This window comes from Paroedura picta, chromosome 7 (genome assembly GCF_049243985.1).
Source record: "Paroedura picta isolate Pp20150507F chromosome 7, Ppicta_v3.0, whole genome shotgun sequence".
In the NCBI taxonomy this organism is placed as follows: domain Eukaryota; kingdom Metazoa; phylum Chordata; class Lepidosauria; order Squamata; family Gekkonidae; genus Paroedura; species Paroedura picta.
In genome coordinates, this window is record NC_135375.1 from 90,066,288 (window position 1) to 90,087,162 (window position 20,875).

General features: G+C 44.7%; 1 long non-coding RNA gene across 1 annotated transcript in view; it reads right to left on the reverse strand.

Moving 5' to 3' along the window:
* Positions 1–388: 388 nt before the first annotated feature.
* LOC143841855 (uncharacterized) overlaps positions 389–20,875 on the reverse strand; it is a 92,852-nt gene continuing 72,365 nt past the window's right edge. Inside the window, exons 2-3 of the long non-coding RNA XR_013232899.1 lie at positions 11,696–11,813; positions 389–463 (exon numbers count right to left, since the gene is read on the reverse strand). This is a non-coding gene — a long non-coding RNA (uncharacterized LOC143841855). The remainder of the gene's footprint in view (positions 464–11,695; positions 11,814–20,875) is intronic.

The following is a 20,875-nucleotide window of genomic DNA, read 5'->3' on the forward strand; positions in this document are numbered from 1 at the left end:
TGTCTAAGTGGTTATTTAAATCAAACATAATCCCCAACAGGCCAGCATTAACGTCGAGAAAAAACACTGCTTTTCAAGATACATATGCTAATTACAATATATAAATAGTCATTTTCATAAAGACAATCCTGTCATATAATTAAATGCTCGTAGGGGGGAGAACACCTCAAGTGGTCATAGAAGCAGGAACATCGTAAATCTGGATTACTCTAAATACATACATATTATAAGGGAAACGCATTTCCTTAGGCAAGTTGATTAGCAGAGCTCGGCGAACATCTGTCATTTCCCCCCTTGTATGATAAACTGGGCAATCATGAATGAAAAGCTTATGCAGCAGCATGCAGAAGAGAATGTACTGGAATACTGATGTTGGCGTCATGTTTTACCTGTATCTCCATCTTGTCGTGAGAATGTCTGCGGGAGAGGAGAGGGAGAAGAGCGGCCACGACTTCATCGCTACCTGAATGCATAAGAAGTAGATTGATGTTTAAAAAATGAAAAGCAAAAGTGGGGAGGTGTCTAGTTATTCATGTCCATCTAAGGTTGCAGTCCGACATGCGCGCATACTTGGAAGTAACTTTCATGAGCACTGCTGCTTGCAAACCTTACTCTGTGTTGGACGATGCAAAGATCTTTTTTTTCATAGATATAAAATTAAATAAGCAAAACATATTCCTTATTGCACTTTTTGTCTCTTTCAGAGCTCCAGGAGTTCCATATCCCAGAAGCCACTCTAAGCTTCCTAAAGGAAGTTGTAGAAGTCAGGATGTGTAAAAGAGAACCATAAGCACACAGACTGCTAGATAATCTCCATTCTTAAAGATGAATCCATGGCCAGCTGATACTATAAAATCTTCCCCATCAGCCAGAAATGATAATGTGAAATCATTGCAGAATTGTTGAGGTGCTACCAACTCAGTATTCTAGAGGCACATGACTACTTTTATAATGAACTCATATGTAACACGGATATACCTGGGATTCAAATGAGTAGCAATGTTGGTCCGAAGCAGCACAATAAAATCAGAGACCAAACTCCTTACATGACCGTGGTCTGAGGAAGAGTGCTTGCACTCGAAAGCTCACGCCCTGAATAAATCTTTGTTGGTCTTAAAGGTGCCAAACAGAGAGAAACAGGCCTATCCAATGGCAATACAATAAATATATTCATAAAAGAAAGAAAAGTCTCCTCTTTTTTTGTAATTTTCCTTCTCTGTTTATTCTGTAGGCCTTCTGTCAAAACGGAATCCAGGAAATATCCGTTTTCAGTGAGATTCTTTCATCAGTAGCAAGGCCTCTGAGTCTTCAATATTTTTATCAATTTTATAGGTATCAAGAATTTAAACCTTATATATAATACTAATATAATACTGGCTATAGGCTCACATAGGTATGGGGATACCGGTCTGTATATGTGTCAATCAGACTAGATCTTAACAGGGGTTATTTCTGAGAAAGTAAGTTTTAAAATGGACTATAAGACATAAATAGCTCACAGAAGCCACCGGGATTCAAACTTCTGAGGAACTACAAGGCAGGACCCCGGTTTTGGAGAAAGCCAGTCAAATTTCTTAGGGAGTCCAACACAGCACTCCGTTTTCTCTGGATGGCACTTAAAATCGGGATGTTAAGAACTTTAATGGGAATACAGTCGCCAGCCAATCACACTTTGTTTAAAGTCCTTAAACACAAGTCAAATTCCCTCACTGGGTCACTTCAGTATTGTTCGCTGTTTCATAACTGACAGCAGCAGAATACATAGGGATTGTGGCTGTGAGGAGGCAGTAAGTGATCATGTATGCGCCGTCATGAACAGTCATCTTTGTTCTCTGAGTATAGCTGAACCTTAGGCTCTGCTAATCGCTTGCCTTCAAACAGGCCACAAGCAGCTCGGACAGATGAAGAGAAATTCAAAGTAAATGTAAACTTTTGTCTTTGGTCAAAATTGTCAGAGGAATTTCTAGAAAAGCAAACTTTTGTGAAGCCCAGCAATACCACTATCCATTTGAGGGCCTAGCGGTAGAGTCGGGCTGCAGTCAGTCAGTCCTTCAGAAGAGCCTCAGTAAATCAAAGGGCAACATTTTCAACCCTTCCCAGTTATACCTGGGGATGGATCCGCCCCTTCTTTCCTAGCTCTTCCACAGCTTGCCTTTTAAAACCCCTTTAGGGCAGGGGTAGTCAACCTGTGGTCCTCCAGATGTTCATGGACTACAATTTCCATGAGCCCCTGCCAGCGTTCATGGGAATTGCAGTCCATTAACATCTGGAGGACCACAGGTAGACTACCCCTGTTCTAAATGACCCGGTTTTGCATCCAAAGTCAAAATGATTCCCACAGAATCCTCTATTGTCATGTTGTGCTTTAATTTCCTAGACAGCACTGCGTATTTCTCCAGCGTTTTCTGGCAGGGGTTCATGGGAATTGTAGTCCATGGACATCTGGAGGACCACAGGTTGACTACCCCTGCTTTAGGGGACAGAATTCCACAGGTTCCTCCAATGCCCTGTCTTGAAAGGAGGGGCCTCCTTGACTGACAGGCTTTTGGCCCATTGTTACACTATTTGAGGATTGAGAATTGTAAGCCACTCTGAAGATTATATATGGAAAAGAAGGCTATACCTACTTGGTGGTCCTGATGAGGCAGAAATGTAGGGTATCAATTCTGTATATAAATAAAATAATAACAGGATGCAACAGTTCCAGTGGAGAAGTAGATGATCCTTCCTTCCTTCCTTCCTTCCTTCCTTCCTTCCTTCCTTCCTTCCTTCCTTCCTTCCTTCCTTCCTTCCTTCCTTCCTTCCTTCCTTCCTTCGATTTGAACCTCACCTCTCATGGCATGGTACAGCAACCTTTTCCAGCATGTGAGAATTAAACAAAAAAATCTAATTTGCATATAAGCTGAAAACTGATGCCATAGGGCAAGAAAGACAGTCTTTATGTTTCTGGGACCACTACACCCAATTGTAATCTACCTTGCAGGAGAGATAAGTAGGATTGCCAGGTCCATGGGTACTGTTGGCAGGGGATGGGGGCACTGGGAGATCTCTCTCTCTCTCTCTTTCTGAGAGATCATCTCAAAGGAAACAGCAAAGAACACACCCTCTTCTCTCAAATTCACTCTGCCACTCTAACCGCGACTCCTCAAAGTCAAATATCTGCCAGGCTGGTAATCAAAGCACTGTGTCGATTGATTGAGATAATTCAGGTTTTTTTCCCTGTATTGTGATACAACATTTGTAGTCAAAACACATGGCTTAGCAGTGTAATGGGGTTATCTGAAGGGATCTGTTCAAAGGTACTGAAATTATCAATCTTTCAGAATCCTAAAGGCTCGGTGAAACTCTGATAGCATAATATTTCCTCAGGCAACCCTTTTCTGCGTAAATCCCAGGATGTAAACAACAGTAAAAAAATGTCTTGGGTGCATTTTTATCTGAACAGCAGCATAATACCAATGTTGCAAATGAATGTTAAAAATAGCAGTCATTCAGAATCTGGCAGGGAGCATTATCCTCACTCTTAATTGGATTTCTGATACCAGCATGTCCTCCAATTGGATCAGCTGTATGGTATTGTGAATCCCATGTTTGTGAAGTAATGGCTTATTGACTGCAGTCACAGTGCTGGGATCCAGAAGAATGTAGTTTTCTGTATGTGGCAGCAGACAAGAGCACCAGACAGCACTGAACAGGCTGATGTGAGGAGTTAGGAAACCACTTTTCTAACCAAGCCCCTTGTTTCATCTTGAAAATATTTTCTTCTGAACATTTGGTGCAGGCCGAGTTCCACATGTACATTCATCACTTGATCATTAACGCGTCAAGTGCAAGAGTTGGCGAGCGACCACCGTTCAAACACCCAGAACTTGGGGAGAGGTCATGTCTCAGTTACTGAACATATGCATGCAGAAGATCCCTTTAACCTTCAGTTAAAGGTAGGTGATACAAAAGATCTCCTTTGAAGACCTCTCCCCCAGCAAGGGTCTTTCAAGGCAAGTGAGAAGCAGAGATGGTTTGGTATTGCCTTCCTCTGCAGAGATTTGATTTCCCTTCCAAATACAGACCCTGTTTAGCTTACAAGATCTGGCATCAGGTTACAACACACCATCTTCCCTCCAATGTGGTTGTACCATACATTTACATAGTATCCACTTTTCCTCGTCACACAGTAAAGCTGGTGTCGTAACATCATCTGCGTGTGGTCCAAGGCCATGCTCAAAGAGGACAGGAAAATGTATTTTCTGTTGTTACCAGGACATAGCTAAGTTTTACTCTAGTTATTGGAGAGCATAGAGGAGCAATCAATCAACACTTGACACTGCCATTTCCCCCAGTAACACGTTGTTCTAATTTTGGGAGCAGTTTATACAGGCTTGTACATCACTTCATTCTTCAGCATATCATTACCCATCACTTCATGATCTGCTGAATTCTGTCAGCTTGAATGCCTTTAATTTTAACATGCTGTAGCTGATATGGAAGATGCACATGAAGCTGTCTTTCACTTAGTCCGATAGTCTTGGCCTATCAAGGTCAACTTTGACTTGTCTTACTGGCAAAGCTCTTCAGCAGAGGTCTTCTGCATACACTCTGAATGTCCAGTCATTGAACCATTAGGGGATTAGGCAGATTCACGGAGGATAAATCTATCAATGCCTACTAGCCATGGTGGCTAAGGGGAACCTCCACATTCAGAGACACTAATCCCCTGAATCCCAGAGCAAGAAGGCAATATCAGGAGAAAGCCTTGGCCTCTATGCCTTTTGGATGGCCACAGGGCATAGAGGCTCAGAGGAACTGGCTGGCCACTGTGCGACAGGATGCTGGATTAGATGGACCACTGATCTGATTCAGTAGGGCTCTTCTTCTATAACTCAGCTGACCACAATGAAACTCATATTAAGAGGCAGTATATTTCTGAATAATGCTTCTGGCAGTGGAATAGTGGGGAGAGGGCTATTGCCTTGCTTTGCCTGAAGGCTGTCTGCTGTGATCAGTCGGAAGCCCTCGGCATGATGGCCCTTTTATCTATTTGGACTTTGTATCTATTCCAGCAGGGCTGATCTAATAGTACTTGGAATAATAACAACAATAATCTCTTAGAAAACATGGCTGGAGAGCTGATAACCTGGCCATAATCAACAATGTCTTGTAATACTCCATTCTTCCCTGAAAGAGTTCTTGTTAATACTTGCTAATTGGATTTTTATATCTGTGCAGTTCTAATTGGCATTATATCCTACAAAGCCCATTGACTTCAATGGAATTAGAAGGGGTTAGTCTGTTTAGGATTGCAGTATAAGTCTGCATTTTGAACTAGAACTCTACATCTCCCCAGTGAACATTTAAAGACATTGGAAATAGTTTTATTGTTGCTGCTGAAAAACAACCCTTGAAAGTTTACTTGCGAGTAAGTCACGTGAGGTTTGCAATTTGCAGCCTGAAAAGGGAGGGATGTTTTGGGGGTAGCCATTAAAGGCAGAAGGGCCTCTTGTGGCGTAGAGTGGTAAGGCAGCAGATATGCAGTCTGAAGCTCTGCCCATGAGGCTGGGAGTTCAATCCCAGCAGCTGGCTCAAGGTTGACTCAGTCTTCCATCCTTCCGAGGTCGGTAAAATGAGTACCCAGCTTGCTGGGGGGTAAATGGTAATGACTGGGGAAGGCACTGGCAAACCACCCCATATTGAGTCTGCCATGAAAACGCTAGTGGGCATCACCCCAAGGGTCAGAAATGACCCGGTGCTTGCACAGGGGATACCTTTACCTTTTATCACAGGCAATGGCAGCATGAAAAATAATGCTGATGTGGGTGGGACTGAGAAAATGTAAACTTTCCTTTTCCATATGGATACCACCCTGATCTTGCTACAATCTTTCCCAGACCATCATAACAAAGCAAATTTGAGATGAAAGGCAGGGAAGATGGGGAAACTGTCGATGGAGCACAAAAGCACTATGAGGCCTTGGGGACATGTGGAGCGGGGGGTTGGGAGTGTTTCCCAGTAGCAACTTCCCAGTAGAAGAAGAATTGTTTTTTCTATCCTGCCAATCACCACCAAAGGTCTCAGAGTAGCTTATAATAGCTTCCTCTCCCCACAACTGACAACCTGTGAGGAAGGTGGGGCTGAGAGAACTCTAAGGAAACCTGCTCAGTGAGAACAGTTTCTAACAGGACTGTGACTAGCCCAAAGTCACCCAGCATGTACAGAAGCAGGGAATCAAATCCAGCTCGCCACATTAGAAGCCACTACACCCAGCTATACAAATTGCCATTGCCTTAAAGAGATGTAGCTAGAGGACAGGCACAAGCAGCTGTTGCGCCAGGATGGTATAAGTCTTTTTTTACTTGCTCATGGACTATTATGGGATTCTTTCCCTTTAAATTTGGACCTTCTGGCCAGTGGCTGATCTGAGCAATCCAAGGAGGGAGACAGATATGCAGGTGATTGTGTGGTTTTTAAGGTTTGCAATTTGAGAAAAGAAGAACACTTCTGTCCTTTGTCTGTCTGTGTGCCTGTGTTTCTGTCTGTCTGTCTGTCTGTCTGTGTAGGAGGGGAGTGCCCTCTGTCCCTTTCCTAAGCAGCCCTTTCCTCCAGGGTAACTGATGTCTGCAGTCTGGAGAGGAGCTTTCATTCTAGGGGTTCTCCAGGTCCCACCTGTAGGCTGTCATCTCTTAACACTGCCAGGGATGCTAGCCTTCAGTGATTTTCCCCACCCAGCCTGGCCTTTGGGAGGCCTTTGGGAGATATGGAGAACAGGGCAGGAAGGGGGCAGCCCTAGCCTTTGGGAAATGGGGGGGGGGGGGAGAAAGGTGGCAGCCCACTCCTTCACAGCCTGACTGGCCTGGCCTTTGGAAAATGTGGGGCTGGATGGGAAGGTGGGGACAGTGGTGACCTGTGTAGACACTGTTGTCTGAAAGTGGGGATAGGAGGGCCAGTTCCCCTCCAAAGCAGCTGTTTTCTCCAGGAGAACTGATGCCTTCCTTCCCTCCCCCCTCTTTCTTTCTCTTTTTCCGTGCATCTTTCTCTCTTTCATCCTGCCTTTCATCTTCCTGAAGGTCTCCAGGCCCCCACCTGGAAGTTGGCAACCCAGCTGGCTGCATATGGAGGAGGAGTGAGGAATCAAACCCAGCTCTTGAGATGAGGGTCTGCTACTCTTTAAGCACTTCACCACACTGGATCTCAAGCTCAAGCGGAGAGTGGGGGGGGGGGAGAGCCAGAACCCTGGAAGGTCACAGTGCAGGTGTATGTGCTAGCGCCCGTTGTGTTCCTGGGTGCAACAGGCATCGCCTCTAGTAAATAAATAAATGTGTGTGCTAAAGAAAGTGACTGAAACACTTCCTACGAAATTGTAGTCTATGAAGGCTGAACAATTCACTTATATTAAAAGAAATCATGATTTAGCACTTGCATAAAGCTGGCTTCTTCAAATTGTTTGGCTGTTCTTTTTCTTCATACAAGGCAGCATTTCCCTTTTCATAACATCAACCACAGACAAGCCCAATAAGTTCTGCAGGTCCCAGGACCACATTTGTGACTATATGGTTTTCAAGCTGCTTGAGTTATGTGGAACCAAGGGAAGCTTTTGCAATTTTTCATTTACGACGACATCCAAACCCCCCAGTCCCTTGCCTTAAAGTTCACAACACAGGGACCCCTCACAGCTTTCAACTTTTTCATCTCCCAGAACCTGCTGAGAGGCAGCTGAATAACAAAGGCATTTTGCCACTTCACCGCCCCCTCCAACATTGCATTTATACTGTCACCCAACCAGAACGGAAGTTGAGAGCACGCATATCACATTACAATGTGGCGACTCAATACTTGCCTTGGCGGGGACGCCATTTGAAAGACATTGCTACAGTTGGATAGCATCTATATTCGGTAAGACCCATTCTGATGGGGATACTTTTGGCATGGGAGTTTTAAGAAAAGTAATTCATGCCCTACATGGAATCATTGCAGCACTCCAATGGAACAAACCACCATTGGGTGGTGGTGAGAATGTTGGACTACGATCGGGAAGACCTAGATTTAAGTATTTGTAACTGATGTACTCCACGCTGGGCTGGTTCCAGGAGGACGGTACAGAAATTTAATAAATAATCTGTAAAATGATAGAGGTTTATAAAATTATGCATAGGCTGGAGAGAGTGGAAACCCTACCCTAACCCATGCTTCCAATATATTAGATGCAATTATCTGCCTGGCACCGTAAGACTTCCCTACAACCTGGTCAAGCCCTTAGCCCTGACTCAGGAGACTTGACCTCCTTGTAAGGTGTGGTACCGAACCTTCTTATTATTTGGGGGCTGCAAGCATTATTTCTAATCTTCTGTTTTTCCAAGCTGCAAGGGAACCCTCGTTTGTGCAATTAGTGCCTTGTTGGATGCTTTATTTAGGTGTTTAAGAAGCCTTCCCTCTCCAATTCATTGTTCTCACAATAAATTCCACATAATTTAAAGTAACGGCAATCCGTGTTTACCAGACGTACGGCCTCTTGACAATTCCTTGCAAGATGAATATCCGTGATTACATACATTGAGAAACTCTGAAGTGGCTCCAAATCATTCTGTCTGAAAGCTTATAACCTTTTAAGTGAAAATGAGCTTCTCGTCTTCCCGTTCCAACTCAGCGTGTAAGTGGACTCTTTATTACCAAGGTTATTGTACACATAAATCAGCCAAGGTGATTGATTTCTGCAGCTTTGTACCTAAACCAATGAAGGTTTCCCAGAAACCTTGTCATTGAATGTCAATCTGAGGGGCTTGCAGTGCCCTTCCTATGCAGTTACACCTGTGCAGTTACACCTATATCTAAGGCGACTAACGTTAATGGGCTTGGAAGATGCAACTCTGCATGGAGTAGGGTTGTTACACAGCCATCCTAAACAGGTGTACTCAGAATCCAACTTAGGGCTACTCAGTGGGGCTTACTCCCAGGAAAGTGTTCTTCAGATTGACGTTTTACTTGGAAAGTAACCATCATTGAGTCTTAAGGGAGTTACTTATGCAGAATGCAGTGACTAACCCATATCTTATCAAAACTCATTTAATTTCCTCCTCACGCCTCCAGAGATCTCCCCCAAGTATAACCCTTGAATTTCATTTTCAGGACAACGTGTGGGAGGATCAGAGATGTGCAAATGCCCTTGAGAAATGTCGCTAACCTGACGTGTCAAGCTCATGAAGAAATTGGCGCAAACACAGAGGGATATCCTCTTTTTATCCAAGAGTAAATACTTGGATATTGTGCCATATAGGCTCAAGGAGAGGGGGAAAGCCCATTGTAGTCTGTGCTGTACGTGGAGAGCTAATGTGATATGTTCTTATGGAAGTTATGTAACCCTTGGATCAGCAGGGGAAACAGGCAGGGATTAAGAAGCATTTCTTACAATTAGATGCTCTGATAAGAAACTAGCCTTGCACTTGGAAAGACTTAAAAGATATGGAAATCCATCTTTAGCTGGAACTTTGTCTTTCTACAGAAAAGGAAAAACACCAAACTTTCAAAACTCATCAGTGCAAGAAGCCACCATAACTGATACTCTCTATCTCTCCAGTCCCAAAAAGAAGCAGGCAGAAGAGTCTGGGACTCTCCTTCTGCCTCACCAGATGCATCCAAATGACACCATTCTGAAACCTGGAGGATTATTTCCACGCTTCCTGACTGAAGCAGTACTTCCAACACACTGCTGAACCTACGGTAGTTATCTCTTCAGCACCTTAGGAAGAAATACCCTTCATGGACTCCTCCAAACAGAAGGAACCCAAGGCTGGATATTCACAAAGAGCCTGGAGTCATGTGCAGACAAGAAACGTTATCACCCCATACACTTAGCAGTGTCATGTGCAATCTCCAAGACAACACTACTATTAAACCTCTTATGATGGTCCATGCAGTGCAGGAGCCCACATTCTGGCAGCGCTCTCTCCCCAGAAAGTACCCAAGGCAAGGCATGCATTTCCCATGCCTTTGCATATACAGAAGCTGCACATGGGAAATTCTTGCAGGGTTAGTCAAACTGCGGCCCTCCAGATGTCCATGACTACAATTCCCATGAGCCCCTGCCAGCTCATGGGAATTGTAGTCCATGGACATCTGGAGGGCCGCAGTTTGACTACCCCTGTTCTTGTGTTTCTCAATTGGCTTGAACTGGAGACTTCATGGAGCAGGTGTCCAACACAGTGACAGCTGCTCCCACTATATGGGATTGGCATGCCCCTGGTTCACATCTGAATAAGCCCATTATTGTCAATGGAAGCTAAGAAACAACTTCCCAGCACCACTTTCCACAGGCCTTTATCTTCAGGCCCCACTAAGGAATACAATGAAGAGTGGAAAAACCTTCCTGTAGAAGTAGACAGGTAAATCTTCTCGGATACATCTCAGGAGTCCTGACCAGCCTTCGAAGAGGGGAGTCACAGCAGGCAGCAGCAGAACAGCAAGGCCTAGTTCTGATCCTCGCTGGGTGCTCTGCTGCACCACCGCCAGATCCCCAAAGGAGCCCCGCAGCTGCCCACTGTGGGCAAAGGGCCTCTGCAAGAGGTAAAGAGGGGGAAGGGAAGGAGGAGTGGGGGGATGGAGTCTGCCTGGGTGTGTGAATGGAGTCCAAGAGCAGGTCTCTGTGTTCCACATACCCTGTGATAGTCAGACTCTTACTAGATTTATTTTTATCTGAAGAAAAATGCTGTACCGTGTCTGCAGACATCATGTCACTTTCCTTAACTGTTTTCACAGGTATAAAAATAAAGTCAGAAGACAGTCTTTCAATCATCCCATCCCACTGGCTTCATGGTTTCTCTATTTCCCTTGCAAAAATAACTGTGCATATCATGAAAGTTGACAGAATCAGACTCACACAGAGCTGGAAAAGACCACAAAGGGCCATCCTGTCTAGCTCCCCACCTTCTTGGGGACTTAAATTCACGCATTCCTGACAGGTGCTCATCCAATCTCCTCCTAAAAATTTCCATCAAAGGAGACTCCATCGACCTCTGAGGCAGGCATTGTTTGTCTGAGACCCAATGTGATATAGTGGTTAGAGAGAGGGTTTGACTAGGATCTAGGAGAGCCAAGTTTGAACCCCCACTTGGAATACACACACATAGGTAAAGATAAAGGTTTCCCCTGTGCAAGCACCGGGTCATGTCTGACCCTTGGGGTGACGCCCTCTAGTGTTTTCATGGCAGACTCAATACGGGGTGGTTTGCCAGTGCCTTCCCCAGTCATTACCATTTATCCCCCAGCAAGCTGGGTACTCATTTTACCGACCTCGGAAGGATGGAAGGCTGAGTCAACCTTGAGCCGGCTGCTGGGATTGAACTCCCAGCCTCATGGGCAGAGCTTTCAGGCTGCATGTCTGCCGCCTTACCACTCTGCGCCACAAGAGGCTCTCTCACACATACACACATACAAACACACAAAAGGAATGATAAAATCCAGCAAATAAATATTTCATATTACATTTTGACTAACAACAGTTACGATTTCTACAGGCAGAATGTCCATGAAGAGCATTAGTGCCTGCAAGACTCTAACAAATATAGGCCTGTTACTATGGAGAACTAACACATTTAGCACTATTTCTATGGAGTATAAATGCAGTGAGGGTGGAAAGTATCATCAAGTCACAGCCAACGTATGTAGGGCTTTCAAAGGAAGAGATGTTCAGAGGTGATTTGCCATTGCTTACCTCCAAGTATTTCCTGGACTTCCTTGATGGTCTCCAGTCCAAATACGAACCAAGGCCAATCTTCCTTGCCTTTTGGGATCTGATGAGATCAGGCTAGCCTAGGGTATTATAGGTGTCACTATGAAAAACAAATGAAGTAAATAGAATTTAAAAATCTAATGAGAGTCCGACAATCACAGGGTATGTGGAACACATACCTGCTCTGGGACACCCTGGTGGTGACCACCACCCTCTCTGCTACATCACTGCTCTGCTGCTGCTGGCTGCAGCTCCCCTCTTCCAAGGCCAGTCCAGCTCTCCTGAGGGCAGGATCAGCCTGGGAAGATGGGCGCCATGGAGGCAGAGCACCCAGTAAGGCCCAGCTCTGAGCTTTGATGCTCTGCTACCATCATCACCATCTACTGTGGTGCTCTCTAAGGCAGGACAACATACATCACATCTGTTATCATTTCTGTTATAGGGTGCACAGCAGTAGCTGTGTTCCACATCAGTCAAATTAAGCACATTTATTTGGTTGACCATGCAATGCAGTACCTTGAAGGTATGGGAAGTCTGAGGAACATGCCAAGATCTGTCACTTTTCGCTTGCATTGTTGAGCTCAGTCACTTGCTAGAATTTCCATTTACTTCTATACAGAAACTGGGGTTCTGTGTATACTGTGCAATTCTAGTTCCACCATCATGAGTGGGAATGACCTATGTAGGAGCTGTGCATCTTGGCCTGCACATGGGTGCTCTGATTGGGACCATTCATCTTTTGTATACACACAGATCAAATACATACTCTGCTCATTTGTTTTATGCCAGTTTATTCTACAGGAGGATGCTCCTTTGCTCCTTTTCTACATGAGAGACTCAAATTTTACCTTCCAAAAAGTACAGGAAAGAATGAGGCATCCTCCACAGCCCCCTTTGAAAGAGATATTGGAGGTATGTGAAGAGCTATAACTTAAACCTATAATCAAGACCCATTTTTGGAACAAGGTGACTAATAAATGCAATACATTTAATACATGCTCTGAAAAACAAATTGGCCCCCACCCAAAGGTGACCTTGTGGAAGATCAAAAGCTGTACAGTCTAAGTCCAGTGAAATTAATAGCCTATAGTAACTCTGCCTAGTTCTGCACTGTGAAAATCTACCCCCCACCCACCCACTGTCACCCTTCCAAAGAGCTGATTGGTGCAATTGCAGCTAATTTTAGAGCTGGGAAATCATCAGTGCTGTCTACATCCATCGAAATCCATGGGCTTAGAAGAGTATAACTCTGCCTAGAATGGCACAATACATATGCAAATAACTCCTTGCATGCATGTGGGACTTCTAACAGTATACTGATTGTTCCTTTAGGGGTTTTGTTTGTATTGTAGTTTAATCTTGAATCTAACATGCCTTCAAAATATGCGGTGAATTTGGATCCTCTCCAGAAACCCCTTTGTCTTCTTTCAAAGGACTAATCATGGGCAAATTGTCACACACACACAACCTAATCTATTTTATGGTGGGTTGATAAACCATGATCATAGCCTGTGTCACCCCCAAATACTCAAAAGGCCGCTGGCAAACTGGCCCATCGTTTAGAACCCATTAAAAGGTGACATCAGTCAGATATTGGTGTCACCCCACTGATTAACAGAGCATAAGGGTCAACTCAGCGACAGTGGGATCCTAAGGAATTTATCTGTGACTAAGAAAATTGACTCAAAGTCAAAACGAGCCCATTGACTCAATGGGTTTCACAGGGTGTAACTCAGCTGACAATTGCATTGTTAGACGCATACGGTCACTTTGCCATGAACATGTCTCGGTTCTTTCTGCAAAGAACTATGCCTGGCTCTTGCTCCAAAATGCAAAAAAAACCCTTTAATTAATGCAATATGGCATTAATCAAGTATTCTCAAGGAGCTTTAATTTAACAAGAAACATCTAATAAATTTTTGTTGTAGCTCTCAAATTAGGGCAATTAATATCAGATATCTCAGCCAGACAAGAAGATTGCGCGTGGTAAAATTAGCTCTCAAATCATCCTTTCCCTCTGGAGACACAATGAATGCCAAAGTGAATGAATATTAAAATTGATTATGGGATAGCCAGTCATTTTGTTCCCGAACCTAACAGCAAAATTACATGTTAGCAAAGTACATTTATTTAAATCTCAGCTTCCATTCAAAGCTCAGAATACTCTTAATGGAAAAAAGAAGAAGTGCTGGAGGGTCTCCTTAGGAGGCTTCGGTGATTGCTGCAGTGCAATGCAGTTGCGTGTGCTGAAATCCTCCTGAAATCCATGTGGCTCAAAGCATAGTTGAGGCTATAATGGAGTATCGCCGATAGAATGGTGGTGCATAATATTTTTATTGTGATTTATTATAAGGTAAAGGTACAGGTATCCCCTGTGCAAGCACCGAGTCATGTCTGACCCTTGGGGTGACGCCCTCCAGCGTTTTCATGGCAGACTCAATACGGGGTGGCCTTGCCAGTGCCTTCCCCAGTCATTACTGTTTTACCCCCCAGCAAGCTGGGTACTCATTTTACTGACCTCAGAAGGATGGAAGGCTGAGTCAACCTTGAGTCGGCTGTTGGGATCGAACTCCCAGCCTCATGGGCAGACAGCTTCAGACTGCCGCTTACCAATTTCTGCCGCTAACCAATCTGCGCCACAAGAGGCTCTGTGATTTATTATACACCCTAATAATTAGACAGTTAAAACTTGAGGGGGAGGGGGGGGAGAAGCAAGGCTAAACAATATTCCCTGAAACAAAATTGATCTTGCAAGCATTCATCTTTTTCAGTTGCTGTTTTATGCCATTGTTTCCTTGATTAGGGGTGGGGGCTGGTCTCTGCTTCCTTCTCTTTCTTGGATTAAGTACCTGCAAGAACTAGGCCAATCAGCAATCACAGAGTGATGAGATGACTTCAAGAAAGCAAAAGGGAGAAAAGCAAATCATTGGAAATGGGAAGAAGGGTTGCTGCTTTTTAACCACTATCAAACAGCCCTGAGCCTCAGCGGATGGTGGTATAGTAATTAATTAGTTGATTGATTGATTAATTAATTAATTAAAGGTGTTCACAAAAAACATGGTTCATCCCTAATGGCTCATGCGTAGGTACTTCAGAGAAGAATTAACATGTGAAACGACACTGGCTATTAATTTTTCTCAAACATTTCCATGACATTGTGCTATTTAAACATTTAATAACAATCTGGCAATAAGGAATTAACTCTTATAGTGCCATTGATATTTCCTAACACAGTTGGGCAGGACCTTTTGATATGGTGGATGACAGTCAGATCAGATACGCATTTTCGAGATTCAGAAGAAGATTGTTTTTCTACTCCGTTTTCCACTACACTAAGGAGTCTCAAAGCAGCTTGTAGTAGCTTTCCCTTCCTCTCCCCACAACAAGCACCTTGGGAGGTAGGTGGGGCATGCTGTCACCCTTTAGCCAATAACTCTGTGAATTACAAAGGTGACCTGACCTAGGTAGACCAGGTTAGCCTAATCTCATCAGATCTCAGAAGCTAAGTAGGGTCAGCCATGGTTAGCATTTGGACAGGAGACCACAAAGAAATCCATGGTCGCTATGCAGAAGTAGGCAATGGCAAACCACTTCTGAACATCTCTTGCCTTGAATGTCCCATCAGGTGTTGCTATATCTTGTTTGCCTTCCCCCACCCAGAACTTTAAGCCAGCTGCCTGAAAGCAGTGATGAGGTGGCTCAAGCAGAGTCATCTGAAGCTCAGCCCTTCAAAGATGGAGCTCCTGTGGCTGGATAGGAAGGGACCAAGTGAGGAAGCATGCTTACCAAACCTGGAAGTAGTGTGTCTAGCAGTAGTCCAGCAGAAATCTGGGTGCGATCCTCGACACCTCCTTCTCCATGGAGGCACAGGTCATGAGAGTAGTGCAGCAGGCCTTCTACCACCTTCACTAAGCCAAGCCACTAACACCCTATTTGGCCCCAGAACACCTAGTCACAGTGATCCATGCAGCTACCACCTCTACACTAGACTTCTGTAACTCACTCTACGCAGGCCTACCCTTATCCAGAAACTACAATTCATTCAGAATGCTGCGGCCAGGATTCTCACCAATACACCATGGAGATCCCACATCCAGCCTATACTTCATCAACTCAGCTGGCTCCCAATTGAATTCCAGATCAGGTTTAAGGTTTGGGTTTTGGTTCTTACCTTCAAGGCCATACGTGGTCTTAGCCCAGTGTACCTGAGAGACCATCTCTCTATGTCCCCAAAAGAGCATTACCCTCTGCCACTACCAGCTGTCTGGTGATCCCTGCCCCCAAAGCATGTTCGTCCTCAACAAGGGCCAGAGCTTTTTCTGTCCTGGTCCCCACCTGGGGGAACGAGCTCTCTGAAGAGACCAGGGCCCTGCCCAAACTCCCACAATTCCACAGAGCAAAGGGCAGCTCCTCCACCAGGCATTTCCTTGAGGTTGACCTGGGAAATCTACAGGTCCCCTCTCAGACACCTCCTCCATGGCCTACACCAGTGTGACCTCTGGGTTTTTTAAATCTAAGTTGTTAATCCTGTTATATTATTGTTAATCAAAACTATTGATATAATGTTAATTTAAAACCACTGTTGGATTATTGTTGATGTTATTTCTGACTATGTTATAATATACCTAGGTCATTCCATGTATTACCCCACAACATTATATGTAAACCGCCCTGAGCCGTATGGGAGGGCGGTATAAAAATCTAATAAATATATAAACGGCCCTTTCCACCATCACCATGGCACAGGTGCCTACATGGGCAGACTGTGCTGATACTCAAATTGCACCACATTCCAAGACCCCAGTTGGGGAGGAGAGAATGCAAATTACAGCACAATCCTAAACAGGTCTGCTTGGAAAGTTTCATTTTGTTTAATGGGGCTTACTCCTCGGAAAGCATTCTTAGGAGTGCAGCCTTAGCTTACGACTCTTTTATTCCACCCATATCAAAAGGGTTCAGCTCACTTATAGAAATGAAGTCCTGGAATCCACTTTACCTTCCAGGCTCCACCATACAATGCAGCAGAAGGTGATTTGCCATGTACTTGGGCTTTTATTGCTATCATTTTAGTGTCATCATTTATACTCAGTTCTACGAGTCTCCTATTAAATTCTTGACATCCATACTGCAGAAATCTCTGATTTTGTCATTTATCTTGCGTAACAACATTCTCCCATGATAAAATGCACAAAGTATGTGGAGGGAAATGATTATGGTCTAGAAGGAAGCCGTTCAACTGATGATGGGGGTAAGAAAGAAGCAATATGTGCAGATTGAAAGCACGATTATAATAACACTTAAAGGAAAACAGATAGTTGTTACCACTGTTATCTCTGCAGAACGAACACAATCAGCTTATCCCTTATACTTGGGACTAGTAGCAAAGTCGGTTTTTAAAATGGGCTTTAGACGGGCAGGAGGGTGGAAGGCAGGAGGTTCCCTGCAGAGCAGGGTGGCTGAGCTCCCCGGTTGGGCCACTGTGCTCTGCAGGACCCCGCCCCCTCCTACCCTTGCTTCTACAGAGGGGGAAGGGCCAGGTAGCACCCCTCAGCTCTCCCTGCAACCCGGAGTGCAGGCAGCGCAGGGTTGCCATGGGGAAGCATACCTAGATGGACCTCCCTGCCCCCAAGTGGCAAGGAGGCTGTGGAACATGGTGAAATACAGCTGGACAGCCTCCCCCAGATCCTGGGCTTTCCTCCCGACCTCTTCCTCCTCACGCCAAGTGCCAGGAAATGGTATAGAGGAGGAGGAGCAGGGGGGTGGGGAAGAGCCTATCGTTGGCTCTCAGTCAGGGACTGCCATCACCCTATTGGGGGAATGTCCACCAGTGAGGGCCAATCAGAGGCTCAGCATGTCATCGGAAGGATGGCAAGATGGTTTGATATTCAATATCCCTGATATTCAATACCTATGAAGGGGAAGGAGAAAAGGTATCAAAAATAAGGAAAATTAGCTCATTTCCTCCGCCTATGCATAACCATTGTATTATGAGTATGGTGCCAACACACAGACTAAGTGTGCTGTATTTGGGACATTGGAAAAGCAGTGTTCCTGATAGCAGGGATGGAACCTCCATGTGTACACTTGACACATTCATTGTGCTCTGCACCAGCAATTACATATCGGAGCAATGCTTGATGAGTTTTTCACAATGTTTTAACAGTGTTCTGTAAATCACCCCAAGCCCACTTGTGGGTAGGGGTGGCATAAAAATCAACAAATAGATAAATAAATAAGAAAGTAAATAAATGAATACAAGGACAGGCTCATCCTGCAGGCAGATCTTGGATATTGCCAAGGGTATGAAGAGCCAGAGGGATGCCAACCAGCCCTGATGCCACCCCATCTACATGCAGCATCCAATAGCCCCAGGAGACCCACCTGGCCCAGTTGGTGCTCCTTCCCTCCCTCTCTCCATCTACCTCCTTCCATCTCCCACCGTCCTGGAGCACAGGACAACTAAGAAGGCACACGGTGGCCTCCCACCTCGAATTCCCCTGCCTACAGTGCAATGAGGAGAGTGGGAATCCTCCTCCCACCACCTCTTGCAGGCAGGCAGCCTTTGGGCTACTTTTATCACAGCACTGGACAAGGAAGTCATGTGGTGGACCCCCACTTCCCTGCAGTACTGGGGGTGAGAAGGGCTGGCAGTTTTTTGTAACTTAGAAGGAGCCAAGGAGGGTGGTCAGCAGCTTCCCTGGTATATGGGGGGGGGGGGGATCAGCCTAGACTAGGACCTTTTCTGCACGAAAGATACAAAGCCAAGATGCTTCCTGGTTTTTGATCAGGTTCTTGTTGCTTCGAGGTTTCCCACTTCCTACTAGAAGCCTTTGATGTGCTGAATCCCCTTGTGCTGGGACAGCTAAACAAACCAGAAGCCAGGGCTTCCCACTTTTGATTTAACTTGTGAATCATTGTGATGTGGCAAGAACTTCCCAATCACCTTCCAGCAACATTTGAGCTTCCCCCACTCCAAGTCCTAAATCTTTCTTCATATTTTAAAAAAGAAATAAATTGCAATTTAATGAATTTTTTTTTTAAATGCTTGTGCCCCTCCCCCAACCTCCACGTCATGGCTCCTCCTCCCATCCCTGAAGTATGTGTGTGTGTGTGTGGGGGGGGTTGCAGCCGATTCTCTTTCTTGCAACTCCCCCCCCTCCTCTTGCAAACTCTCTGCTTTTTTCTTCCCAGCATCCTCAGCACAGCTGTTGAGCTGTGGGGAGCTTGTTAAAAAATTATTTTACTTTTTAAATTTATACAATAATAACACATCACCATAATAACGCAATTACACTATTTCATAAATAAAATGCTCCCTGTAGGTGTAGAAGGCAGAAAGAAGGGGGTGGCTCCAGCTGTAGTCCTCTCACTCACCAGCCTTGTAATGGATTGGGAGGGGGGGGAGCCAGGGACAGGGATGCAGGCAGTGTCAGTAGCCGAGGAAGCGGCCAAGAAGCACTGCAAAGAGCTGCACAGGGCTGAAATCTTATCCCCACCTGCCTGTAACTGACCTGCTTAGCTTCCTAGATCTCTGGAGAGATCAGGTTAGTCTAGACCAGGGGTAGTCAACTTGTGGTCCTCCAGATGTCCATGGACTACAATTCCCATGTGCCTCTGCCAGCAAACACTGGCAGGGGCGCATGGGAATTGTAGTCCATGGACATCTGGAGAACCACAGGTTGACTACCCCTGGTCTAGACCATTCAGGACGGAGCTCTCCCCGTCTCTCTTTGCAGGGCTCCTTGGCCACTTCCTCTGCCACTGCCCGCATCTCTTTCCCGTTCCTCAGAAATCCAATTTAAAAACCTGAAATTAGGGGTAAAGCACAGCCCAGAATGACATCCCTGAATGTCAAAGATAGAACTGGAAAAAGATTTCTTTGTCCCTAATGTCAGCCATTCAGCTCTACATTTAGTCCTAGTACAATAGGAAGTTCAGAACATCTTTTGCCAGTAGAAGAACTGAGCTGAAATTGTTCTTCCTCTGTTTCAGATTCTAAGCCTAGTGAAGCAGGAGCGTTGGGAATATCATTTGCTGGCTTATGAAGATCTAGGCTGTGCTTTTGTGAACCGAAGGGCTGTTGGACCTTTGGCTCTTAACCCATGGCTTGGAGCCAGTGGTCCTGACTGAGCAATCAGCACCAGTTCAGGCTGTTGGAACATCGCTGTTTATGTTTTTGTTTAGGTTGCATTTTTGCAGTGGTTTTGTAAGCCACTTTGAACCCTCCATTGGAAAGAAAAGTGGGGTATAAATGCATAAATATATAAATACAAGACAGAACTATGGAAAACAACCCACAGCAGTCAAGTCAACCCATTTACACCAAGAACACGCAGCCAGGTAGAACTTCCTGGCTCCTACAAGAACATCCAAGTCAAGCTCTCATTGGCCCAAGCAACTAGGAGAGTTTGTGCTATTAGTCACAGAGAGCTGTTGCCTTTCTCACCCTCTGCCTCAGCTATAACTTCATAGGAACCCAGTCCAGTTTTGAACTGCTATGTACATACTTTACTCATACAGTTTGGAGATTATGGAACAATGTTTCCTAGAACCATCAATGAACATCTATACTTGGAAGCAGATTCAGCATCTGTACCATGAAAGACAGCTACTAAATTAACATTTGTTAAACATTGAGTTTATTTTGCCTCCCCCCCCCCCCCACCATGGTGTGTTGTTGATAGCGGAACACTAAACGCTCTCCAGAGCTTTAAGTTAAAAATAGCTAGCATTAATATTTTGTTCATTTTCCACATGGAATCGGCAGTGCCGATTAAATCCATTCATATAATGACTTTCTCATTAAGCGATTTGGTACTTCGTGATTGCCTTTAAATGTCTTCAGTGGAAAAGAAATTGTTTCACTCATTACAGTAGAATATAAAAATAAATACACATAAATAGTATTTAAAAGAATAGTGGGCAAAATGATCAAATATACTTTAGCAAATTGTGTGATGGATACATAAATAGTATCCATTAACGTTTGCCAGAAAAGTCATACTGGACATACACATACTCTTTTCGCTTTTATGGTTAGGTAGAGACTTGCCAGTATTGTACAGTGTTGAAGGGACCTGCCATACATGGGTTCAACCCCTAATTGTAGTTAGTTTAAAAGAAGGAGAGTTGTTTCTTATATGCCACTTTTCTCTACCCAAA